The sequence below is a fragment of the Salarias fasciatus genome, chromosome 23 (genome assembly GCF_902148845.1).
Source record: "Salarias fasciatus chromosome 23, fSalaFa1.1, whole genome shotgun sequence".
Lineage (NCBI taxonomy): Eukaryota > Metazoa > Chordata > Actinopteri > Blenniiformes > Blenniidae > Salarias > Salarias fasciatus.
In genome coordinates, this window is record NC_043766.1 from 2,901,375 (window position 1) to 2,912,838 (window position 11,464).

The 11,464-nt window shown below is 44.5% G+C and overlaps 1 pseudogene; it reads left to right on the forward strand.

The window, feature by feature from the left end:
- The first annotated feature begins 1,305 nt into the window (after window positions 1-1,305).
- Window positions 1,306-10,561, forward strand: LOC115381977 (kinetochore protein Nuf2-like; annotated as a pseudogene).
- The last annotated feature ends 903 nt before the right edge of the window (window positions 10,562-11,464 follow it).

The window sequence follows — 11,464 nt, forward strand, 5'->3', positions numbered from 1 at the left end:
GGCAGAAAACTATAAAGAGTTATGTGAAGCCGAGCTTTTAGGTTCAGAAATTCAAAAGGCTGTGCAATGAAGCTAAGAAAATCACCTGGAAGTGATGGTCTCACAGTGGAATTTTATCTCTGTTTCTGGGACTTAATTCAAGATCATCTTTTATTAATGTACAATGAATACATAAAAAGACAAGAAATGAGACAACCATGAAGCAAGGCTTGATAACCCTGATTCCTAAACCGGGTAAATATACTTTAATAATTGAAAATTGGAGGCCTGTTTCACTTTATACCTTTTTCCAGTCTTCAGTAGTCCAGTGGCAGTGTTTCTTGGCCCAGGCAAGCCTCTTTGTCTCATTTTGACGTCTTGGCAATGGTTTTCTTGCTGCAGCTCGTCCAGTCAAACCTGCAGCTCCAAGTCTTCTCTTCACAGTTGAAACAGACTTGCTTACTACGACCTCTATTAAGCTGTGCTTGAAGCTGTTGTCGTGTGAGCCGCCTATCACGCAAACTGATGACTCTCAGAAACTTGTCCTCCGATTCAGTTGTGGCTTTGGGTCTGCCAAAGTTTGCCCCAGTTTCTGACTTCCTGTTGATGATGAAGGAAACTGTCCTCACTGACACCTTGACTTTCTTTGAATTTGTCTGTAGGAAAGAACTACATTTTTCAGTGTTATGATGGTCTGTCCCTCTTCCACTGTTAATTGCCTTTTTCTTGCCATTTCTGTGGCAACACACTACTTTCTGCAGTACAATAGTGTTCAACTGATGCCCACAAGGGTATGGTACCACATTATGTTCAAACACTGCTTTTATGCTGACAGAGGGGCTTGTTGGTAATCAAGGGAACTTGGAACACCTGTGGGAATTAGTAGCACCAGCTTTTTAAGGCTTGGTCACCCTCCGTTGCTGCAGGACAGCTGTCAATTGTTAACCCATTTTGTGGTGATGTTCAGAAATGTACTCTGTTTTTCGGTTTTGGGTAACTTTACTTTTTGTTTTACCCTCTGGTAGTTCACCACTTACCGTTGTATCATTTCAAGCTACTGATTGGACTTGAGTGACTTGAATTACAATAAATGACTGGAAAAATTGGGGTGTTGTAAAACTTTTGACCAGTAGTGTATAATTGTTATTTCTCTACATAACCGCCTCAGTTTCCATCTTTGAGCTGTTCTTAATTTTCCCTCGATTACATAAACAAGGATTTCCAGGCACCAATTTTGTATTTTGTTCGGAGCCGAACAGCAACTTTGTTCATCTTTTGCCATTTTTCTGTGATTTTATCATCTCAATCCGCTGTGCAGCCACGACCATGACTGAAAACGCCTTCCCACTCCACACTGTCAGCGGGATAGGGGTTTTCTATTGAAATGAAGTTCTGACCGATTCAGAGGCGAAGCACTTCACCAAGAGCGACCTGACTCCCACCCCCAAGGTAACGGCTCACACCGCTAGTTGACCAGCTGGTAATCTCTCCCACGATAACAAATCATACAGCTAGTTAAGATGCTGGTTAACTCCTCTCCACGAGCTGCTACTCAATACACCCCGTAACCAGCTAGTTATTAAATATCCTGTCGTAGCAGCAGAATGGCGAGTTGACTAGCAGGTTGTCGTTCCAGCGAGCTGCTCCTCACACAACTAGTCTAATCAAGTTAATATTTGTTTAAAAAACGCACGTCATATTGTTTATGGGTGAATGTTGCCTTATTTGCCTGTACTGCTACCTTCAGATATACAGGACTGTCTCAGAAAATTAGAATATTGTGATAAAGTTCTTTATTTTCTGAAATGCAATTAAAAAAACAAAAATGTCATACATTCTGGATTCATTATAAATCAACTGAGATATTTCAAGCCTTTTATTATTTTACTATTGCTGATTATGGCTTACAGCTTAAGAAAACTCAAAAATCCTATCTCAAAATATTAGAATATTTCCTCAGACCAAGTAAAAAAACAGAATTATAACAGCAAAACAAAATCAAACATTTGAAAATGTCCATTAATGCACTCAGTACTTGGTTGGGAATCCTTTTGCATGAATTACTGCATCAGTGCGGCGTGGCACGGAGGCAATCAGCCTGTGGCATTGCTGAGGTGTTATGGATGCCCAGGATGCTTCAATAGCGGCCTTTAGCTCATTTGCATTGTTGGGTCTGGTGTCTTTCAGCTTCTTCTTGACAATACCCCACAAATTCTCAATGGGGTTCAGGTCAGGGGAATTGGCAGGCCAATCGAGGACAGTAATGCCATGGTCAGTACACCAGTTACTGGTGGTTTTGGCACTGTGGGCAGGTGCCAGATCATGCTGGAAAATGAAATCATCATCTCCATAGAGCTTTTCAGCAGAAGGAAGCATGTCGTGCTCTAAAATCTCTTGGTACACAGCTGCATTTACTCTGGACTTGATGAGACACAGTGGACCAACACCAGCAGCTGACATGGCTCCAAACCATCGCTGACTGTGGGAACTTCACTCTGGATTTCAAGCAACTTGGATTTTGCTCCTCTCCAGCCTTTCTCCAGACTCTGGCGCCTTGACTTCCAAATGAAATACAAAACTTGCTTTCGTCTGAAAAGAGGACTTTGGACCACTCTTCAACTGTCCAGTGCTTCTTTTCCACAGCCCAAGTCAGACGCTTTTTCCGTTGTCTTGAGTTCAGAAGTGGCTTGACCATGGGAATACGGCTATTGTAGCCCATTTCCCGGACACGTCTGTGAACAGTGGCTTTTGATACCTGGACTCCAGCTTCAGTCCACTGTCTTTGAAGCTCCCCCAAATTCTGGAAGCGGCTCTTCTTCACAATGCTGTTCAGCCTGCGGTCATCTCTCTTGGTTGTGCAGCGTTTCCTGCCACATTTCTCCCTTCCAACAGACTTTTTGTGACTGTGCTTTGAAACTGCACTCTGTGAACAGCCTGCTCTTTGAGAAATGTCTTTTTGTGTCTTACCCTCCTGATGGAGGGTGTCAGTGATGGTCCTCTGGACAGCAGTCAGATCAGCAGTCTTCCCCATACTTGTGATTTAGTTTACTGAACCAAGCTGAGTGTTTTTCAAGGCTCAGGAAACACTTGCAGGTGTTTCGAGTTATTTAGATGATTCAAGTGATTAGTTAAATAGCCTACTAGTATACTTTTTCATGATATTCTAATATTTTGAGATAGGATTTTTGAGTTTTCTTAAGCTGTAAGCCATAATCAGCAATATTAAAATAATAAAAGGCTTGAAATATTTCAGCTGATTTGTAATGAATCCAGAATGTATGACATTTTTGTTTTTTTAATTGCATTTCAGAAAATAAAGAACTTTATCACAATATTCTAATTTTCTGAGACAGTCCTGTATATTCTCACCTAAATGCAGAGACAGTTGGGTGTTTACTGTCATGGATCATCAGCATCACCATATCACTCGTAACTTTATGGATGATGAACCTTTAAACTTAATAGATCTTTTATAACTGAAGTGATGTGAGGAGCCAATGCCGACAGGTTGGTGGGATCAAAAGAAGCAGGGGTGAGATTTTGGTGGATTGAGAGTGAGCTGCCCATCATCCTGTGCTGAGTGAGGCTGCATCGATGATGGATGGATTGGATAACACACACAGCTCTGATTTGTTTTGCTTTCCACTGTAATCTGTCCACAGAGACAGAGAGAGGCTTTTTGAGTTCTCGTTCCTCAGACTGAAAGCATTAATCCTACTGCTGCTCTCTCTTCCAGGCAGAAACGGTTCAGACTTTGTACATGACGGTTCTGCGTCACCTCTTTCGCTTCAAGCCCGAGTGTCACTCCATGGTGAGTACTCCTCCATATTCACTCATTCAAAGCTAAATCACTTCACACTCCTTAAATTTTGACCATTGCTTTGGTGGTTTAGCGGGCTGCATTGGAGCCTTTTGTGGGTCGGTTTTGAGTCGCATACCGCTGATCTAAATTCTTAAACGTGCCCATTTACTGGGCAAAATAGACAAGAAGTCCTTTTGTGTGGATCCTGGAGAACAGGATGAATTTATTATTGGTTTGGAATTTCTTTCAAAAATGATGGGTGTGAAATAAAATGCTGCCTTGTTCGAGAATAATAAATCTCTCAAAGAGACAACACAAGAATGAAAACACGGTGTTTGCAACAGGTGTGAGATATGGACAATAGAGGCTCACTCCATATTTCAGATGGAGCCATGTAACACACAGGAGAAGATCAACGATGCCGACATCTGTTGAAACATTATCTTCCCATGTGAAATCATTGAGAATCCCTGAAACACTGGAGGTGTAATGTAGCTCTGGTTCTGTGGAGATGGCCTCATTCCCCCGCACGTTTTAACCTCTGATCGTCACAGCATAAGAAAAAGGCACAAATGTCCCCAGTGATATCCTGTCGGGCTCACCATCGTGTCTTCTGGTGGGTTTGGCTGCATGTTCCACATTTCTGTCCCCCGTGTGTGTTCATGACTGTATTTTCCGTCAGGTTCCACCGCTGGAGAACATTCAGAATCCGGCCTACTACGAGGGGTCGACCACCATCCTGAGCGTCTACGTTCGCATGTGAGTTTCACTCAGAGTCAGAGAGTTCCTAATTCCTCTTACTCGCACTAAATCAAATGGACACTTTAAATCTTTTAGCTTCGTGCATGGTGACGATCTGCATCTTTCTCTCAATGTGTTCAGCCTAAAAAGGCACAAACAGTTTGAATATTTCATTTCTTTTTTTGTCATCCAACATTCAGCATGCTGCTGAAAAAGTGAAGACTCCAGTGACTGACTTACACAATACAGAACATTCAAGTCAGTCGTAGAACTTCTCTGTTTGAAAATGAATTGAAACATGAGTGTGTTTGCTGCTGTGAGCATGTCTGATGCTGGAGGGTTTAGATGTCATTTCTTTTAGGTATTCACCACACAGCATTTAAACAAACTGTCCATAAACAGACACATTTCAAACTGCAGGTACTAGCGCTCCAAACACTGGTGCCGCTCTCATCAGCTTCTCGAACAGCAGGATTGAAGCTGCTGCAGCCGCATGGAGTTCAACCAGAAAAAGATCAAATATAGAAATAGTCTGTGTTGTATTAAGTTAAATCAGATGTCATCCTGCTCTGAATCATTAGAAATCTGACAATTCAACGAATTCACAAACGGCAAAAAGCCAAGAAGGCCTTTTTTTTCTTCTTCTTCTTCTTTTTAGCACTTCCTGCCGGTGTGTATGGTCTACGATTCTCACTGAATGACCTCCTGAATCCAAGTAAGTTTTTTTTTTTTTACTTTTCATGGACAAAATTTTGTTTTTTTAACAACCTTTTTTTTTCTGCTAGTCGTTTCCAAAATGAATGTTCTACATAGCTCATTTTTTCTGGAGCCATGTTTCCACTTGTTGTGATCTTGTCGCTCTGACCTCTCCAGAGAAGCAGAGGACTTTGACCATCCTCAGCGCCATCATGAACTTCCTTCACTTCAGGAAGCAGCGGATGGAGATGATCCTGGAGAAGCAGGCCAGACTTGTAGGTTCTGAGTGTCCACGAGAAAAACACAGCAGCTGTCTGGAACAGTCTGGCATCTTCATTTACGCTAAAATACAGCGTTTTGAAAGTTTCCAAGTCTGTTCAAGTTATGGAAAACAGCAGCCAGCATCACACTGGTAGAAATGAAACCAGAGCCGTCAAACACATTTGAGTGGTTGTCTGTTGTCAGAGGGCGGACGTGGAGAGACTACAGGCGCACACCCGCGGCATCAGAGACGCCGAGAGGAAGATCGAGATGCTGACATGAGTCCTGAGTCTTTGAGCAGGTTCAGACCGGTTTCTCATGTCGACACGCAGCAGCGTTGGGTCTGATGCTTTGATCTTCCTCCAGAACAATCCCGCCAGAGCAGCAGGCCACACTCTCCGAGCTGAACACCACCACAGCGCATGAACACCAGGAAGTGGTAGGTGATCGCCCAATGCCGTGACAGCAGGAAAATCTGAAGATCCAAGCGCTGACAGTCACTCCGCTTTCCTTCCAGAACACCAAAACCCAGAGAGTTGCAGAGAAGATGCAGAAACTGGTCGGTTCAGCGCAACACTAAGACACCACCGGGTGATGTGTGTGTGGTGTGAAGCTGCAGAAGGAGCTGAAGAGCCTGTGTGTGGAGGAGGGCCAGCTGAAGCGAGCTCTGGACATGAAGCTGAACATCTGGCGGCAGCAGGAGGTGAAGGAGAGGCACGTGAAGGAGGTGCTCGGGTACGGGCCTGCTCCTCGTCCGCGCCGCACGCCGTCCACCGCGCTCACACCCCCGCTGACCTGAGCCGCTCTTTCAGCCAGTGCACCCACATCCACCAGAGGCGCGAGGACATGGCTCGCCGCCGCCAAGTTGTCTGCAAACATCTGAGCCTGTTCACTGTTCTCATTGTTCTCACTTTCAGAGCCTGATCAGACGAGGGGGCTTCCACAGTCTGACAGCTCATCTGTTTAATGCTGTTTTGTGTTCTGTCTAATGATTAATAAAGACAAACCAAGTCAACCATGTGTTGGGAAAAATTCTTTATCACTTGTGTTCATATTTTTCTCATGAAAAGTTTGTCGACATGCCGACTCTTCTGTTTTCCTGATCAGCCCAGCCTCTTTGCACTTCAATCTAGAAACACATTTCCACTCTGATTTCACTGTAAAGCTGATGCTGCTGCATGACGACGGAGAGAAAAGAACTGAGGCTGGTTCTTCAGCTGATCCCCGAGCTGACGGGGTCAGAGGTCGTCCTCCTTCGGCCCCCCGCTGCTCCTTGATCCGAGGCGGGCCGGAGCCTGCTGGACCTTTTGAACGTGGAGACCTGAGTCTTGTAGTCCTTGATCTGGGTCCTGGCCAGACGCAGCTGGTTGATTTCGCCGATCAGAGTCGTGTTCTGCTGGACAAACGGCCGTCACATGTCAGGAGATGAAACTCCAGCGTTTAAAGGTGCAGTACATCACATTTTCAGTCAAAAAAAAAAAGAAACAACATAAATGCATAGTTTGTCTTTTTTGTCTATTTACAGATGTGACGTAAATACATCAGCTTAACTCCTGGGACAACACACAGGTTCAAGTTTTGCTTTTACAAGCGCTCAAAACTTGTTCAGTAATTTAATTTCCACAACTACAAATGGTGCTTCCACAGGTGCTCAAACCTTAAAAGTGTTCAAGTAGAAAGGAACACTTATCCACCTCAGCTACAGTGTCCGCCGCGCTGAAACTCTCCCAAGAAGACGCTTGGACATGCTGAGGACACCCAGGTCGCTCGCTCACATGCTGCACTGCTCACTGGGAAGGCTCTGGCTATCTTGCACAGACGGAAAAGCTCCTGGAAAACATATTGTGTCACATATTTTAAACTGATTTTGTATTAAGATTTTCTATGTTTAGGTCTGGGGTTTTCACACACACACGCACACACACACACACACACACACACACACACACACACACACACACACACACACACACACACACACACACACACTGGAGAACTTCAGTCCTGCTTCACCACACCTGATCGCAGCGAGGAGTCTGATTCTGGGCCTCCCGGGAGCTTCTCAGTAGATCCAGGCAGACATCTCCCAGGGGGGTCCGCTTCTGCCATGTACCATGAGACAAACATCAATTCAACTTTTTACTGACATGATTAACAGCTAACTGGCAAGCAGCGATATAGGGGGAGGCGGTTCATGAATAATAACCTTCCTGCTAAATTTGTTATCACTTCAAAACGCTAGTCACAACTTTAAAGGATAAAGGATGCTGTAGTCAAAACGTTGAAGCTCTGAGTCTTCTTGTACTGAGTCGTGGTCTTTGAGGCCCAGATGCTGGCGAGGGGAAGGGCTCCCACTTGAAGCTGGGCTCCAGGAATCCAGGACTCCAGGGTTCCAACCAGAGCCAAGCTGTTCCTGGTCTTGGTCTTGTTTAATCCCACCACAGAAAACACATTGCATCTGCATTGGAGTGGGGCAGGACCAGGACCATCCCTGTGATGGTGGCAAACTTCTGGGACAGGTTTAGCCCCATCATCTATGAAGACTGGACAAAGAACAGAGGGAATCAGCTCTTAAATGTGACTGTTTTCTTGCTTTCCTTTCACTGAATCAGCAAACAACAAAGCTGTTCTTGTTCTGTCGTCCTGAGGCTCTGTTGATCTTGATAAAACCTGTTCCCTCTTTCCTCCTGCCACTGGCCCTGTCTTATCAAACCTCATGTTGGTTTATTAAAGCTACAGGAGTGAACCAGTGACTGTCTCCTAACAGGTTAATATCACAAGCAAGTGTGTTGTAATTCCCCTTTTTTAACATGTGAAAACAAATCGTTAACAAGTGACCATAAAACTGTTCTTAAGTTCTACACATAGACATGAATTATTGAATGCATAGTAACTGTAGAGATATGTCTGTCTAGTTTTATTTGACCACATTTCAGCTTGCAAACGAACTCACAAGAACAACAGCTGTATCCCAAAACTGATAAACAATCGTGAATCCTGCTCTGGAGTCCCTGATTGATCAGCATCGATACAGACCAGATGGTAGCAAGGAGCAGGCTGGGAGGACGGAGTGAAGCAGCTTCACTGATGAAGCATGGAACCCTCCGAAGAGTGTCCACAAAGCGCTCAAAATGCCTTAAAATGTTCTCACAACACACATAAACGAATTAGAAAATGTAATTATAACTTTAAGAGCATAAATACTGAAAATCACACATACCTGACGGCGTTAGTTCATCTCTTCACGGCCTCTGAGACAAAACTAAACGATCGCGAGTTCACAGGCTGAACAGGTAGATCACAGATCACTTTTGAGCCGAAATCTAAAACAAAGTCCCTGAAAAGACATTTCAGCGGGAGAAATGGAGGATGTGGCGTGGGAGCGTGTGAATCCGGCCAATTCGTGACAGTTGGCAGCAATTAAAATATCTATTTTTATATTTAATTCCCACCGCAGAGTGTCGTAAAATACGCCCACTTCTGCGCATGTGCGGGGAGTTGACGCATGCGCAGAGGCGTCTGGTACGGATCGTGTTCCGGGTACGGATCGGGAACCGACAGGGTCTGCAGGCAGTGGGAAAGGCGTCTAAAAAGGCGAAGGTTAGCGGGTCGCAGACACGGATCGACCCATGAGTTGCAGTGGGAAGTTTCTCTGTCACGAGGACAGCCGGGACGCGAACCCGGGACCTCTCGGCTGAGAGGCAGATGCTCTACCACTAGACTATCGCTCCAATTGTAAACAAAGGACGCTTAAGATGAGGGTACACCAGATTTTGGTTCTGTTCTATTGACAGTGCATAAAAACAGGTGAATTCAGACTTTAATCGCTGTAGTTTCTTGACTTGAGAACTTTTGCAATTTATCTCTCTCTTAAAATAAGAAAAAAAATCTTGTTCTCCTGCCGGGATTTCATGTATACCATTGTTGTAGCACATTACTAGTAATTCTAGCTCAATATTAGCTGTAGTATCTTATTGAGAAAATGTTAGATATATTTTCACAAAATAAGAATAATTTTCTAGAATAAAACTTGCTTGTCAAGATTATTTGATTTTTTTTCTTTTTTTTGACAAAAAATAAGAACACTATCCCTGAAATAAGATTTTTTTTTTACTTTCTTAGAAATCCTGTTTTGCAGTGTCAGTGCGTGTCTTCAGGAGGGCCTGACTGTAAACCTGAGACGCTCTGGATGCAGATCCCTTTTTTCTGCGGACACGTTTCAGAGTGCTGGTGAGAGAGCGGGACTGACTGCTCATGGCTGCTTCCTGATTGCTTTGTGAAGGTTCACTGGACACTGAATGACACTCGTAACCACAATCTTAAACACACTCTGATCTTATTGTTTCTGTCCATTTTCTGTGGTAAAATATGCTTAATTTCATTTTAAGAAATTGACGATGATTGTTATATGTCATACAATGCATAACATAGTTAATATAAAAAGAGACATTTACTGTGAAAGGTAACTTTGGCTTCCACTACACAATATGTTATTTTGATACTGCCTGCATGTACGTTGACATCAGATTGCAGCTGGAGATGATGGAAGCAACACAGTCTTTTGTGAAATCGTTGTAGTTACCATCCTCCTCAAACATGGGACAACACAGCAGACAAATACACAGAAACACAACAGTAACGTCCCTACAGTGGACAAAACCTTGAGCATCAGACCTTGCCATCCTCACTCCCAGCCTCGTGGCTCAGTCAGTCCCCAGTTTCTGGGGGCTCATCCGGTTATGATTAAAGCTACACAAGCAGTTTTACAAGCCAGATTATATGCATTCATATTATAGTACATTTCCACTAGACTATATGTAAGCAGAATCGCGAGGAGATGGCCGACAAGATCCAGAAGATCTCCGGCCAGACGCAGCACTGAGGGCCGAGCTCAAGAGCCTGAGGGACGTCTGCGGCGAGGAGACGGAGAAAGCCCAGGTACCGGCGGCCTCCCGCAGCAGCAGCAGGCCACTTCCTGTTCCCACGCTGACGCCTTCCTCCTGTCCCCTCCAGGCCATCTACAACACTCTGTCCGCTGCCATGGACAAGCTCCACCAGCGCATCGAGGATCACTCCAGAGACCTGAAGCTCGCCGCCGCCAAGTTGTCTGCAAACATCCGAGCCTGTTCACTGTTCTCATTGTTCTTACTTTCAGAGCCTGATCAGACGAGGGGGCTTCCACAGTCTGACAGCTCATCTGTTTAATGCTGTTTTGTGTTCTGTCTAATGATTAATAAAGACAAACCAAGTCAACCATGTGTTGCGAAAAATTCTTTATCACTTGTGTTCATATTTTTCTCATGAAAAGTTTGTCGACATGCCGACTCTTCTGTTTTCCTGATCAGCCCAGCCTCTTTGCACTTCAATCTAGAAACACATTTCCACTCTGATTTCACTGTAAAGCTGATGCTGCTGCATGACGACGGAGAGAAAAGAACTGAGGCTGGTTCTTCAGCCGATCCCCGAGCTGACGGGGTCAGAGGTCGTCCTCCTTCGGCCCCCCGCTGCTCCTTGATCCGAGGCGGGCCGGAGCCTGCTGGACCTTTTGAACGTGGAGACCTGAGTCTTGTAGTCCTTGATCTGGGTCCTGGCCAGACGCAGCTGGTTGATTTCGCCGATCAGAGTCGTGTTCTGCTGGACAAACGGCCGTCACATGTCAGGAGATGAAACTCCAGCGTTTAAAGGTGCAGTACATCACATTTTCAGTCAAAAAAAAAAAAGAAACAACATAAATGCATAGTTTGTCTTTTTTGTCTATTTACAGATGTGATGTAAATACATCAGCTTAACTCCTGGGACAACACACAGGTTCAAGTTTTGCTTTTACAAGCGCTCAAAACTTGTTCAGTAATTTAATTTCCACAACTACAAATGGTGCTTCCACAGGTGCTCAAACCTTAAAAGTGTTCAAGTAGAAAGGAACACTTATCCACCTCAGCTACAGTGTCCGCCGCGCTGAAACTCTCCCAAGAAGACGCTTGGACA